The sequence below is a fragment of the Octopus bimaculoides genome, chromosome 14, assembly GCF_001194135.2.
Source record: "Octopus bimaculoides isolate UCB-OBI-ISO-001 chromosome 14, ASM119413v2, whole genome shotgun sequence".
Classification (NCBI taxonomy): Eukaryota; Metazoa; Mollusca; class Cephalopoda; order Octopoda; family Octopodidae; genus Octopus; species Octopus bimaculoides.
The window spans coordinates 16,906,947-16,908,031 of NC_068994.1; positions in this window are offsets into that span (position 1 = coordinate 16,906,947).

Genomic DNA, 1,085 nt, shown 5'->3' on the forward strand with positions numbered 1-1,085 from the left:
TATATATATATATATATATATATATATATATATATATTTTCTTTTACATTATTCCTTTTAATGGAGATCCACTTTTTGACAGAGTATATGTGTAAATTATAGGATGTGTGTGTGTGTAAATGTGTGAGTGTATGTGTGTGCATTTGTGTGTGTGTGTGTGTGTATGTTAGTGAATAGCTAGTATTAATATTAGTAGCCATTATCAAATAAAGAATTGAAAACATTAAAAAAAAAAAAATCAGCAAGAATAAATATGTATTTATAAATTTATAGATTAATGATAAAATGCACAATGTTTTCATGTTATTGACCTTTTCAAACTAATGTGCTATAAAAATGAGATTAAATTAAAGTACATATCATAGCAAAATATAGTTCTGAAAAAATTATGGGAAAAAAACATATTGAACATACAGTGAGAGGTGGAGTGGGTGAACCTTGGATTAAACTTTTCTTTTTCTTTTTGCTCATAGGTTTCAAATTCTAATGTACTTTATTTGAACACACACACACACACACACACACACACACAAACACAAACACACACACACACAAACACACAGAGATACATGCACATCACACACACACATGCACATACACATACATACTCATTACACACACACACACATGTGCACAAATATATTGTATGTATATGCATGTAGGTGTGACTGTTTGGTAAGTTTACCTCCTAACCACATTGTTCTGGGTTCAATCTCACTGCGTGGCACCTTGGGCAAGAGTCTTCTACTATAGTCTCAGGCCAACCAAAGCCTCGTGAGTGGATTTTGTTGATGGAAACTGAAAGAAGCCCATCATATATATAAAAATATGTATATATCTATGTGTGTGTGCCGTTTTATCTGAATTTGTTCCCACCACAACTTGACAACTGGTGTTGGTACATTTATCCCCATAACTTAGCAGTTCAGCAAATACAGACCACAAAAATAAGTATCAGGCTTAAAATTAAAAATAAGTACTTGGGTTGATTCCTTTGAATTAGTGTATAAATACACACATATATATAGATATGTATGTGTGTGTATATGTATATATATACATACATACATATATATATATATATA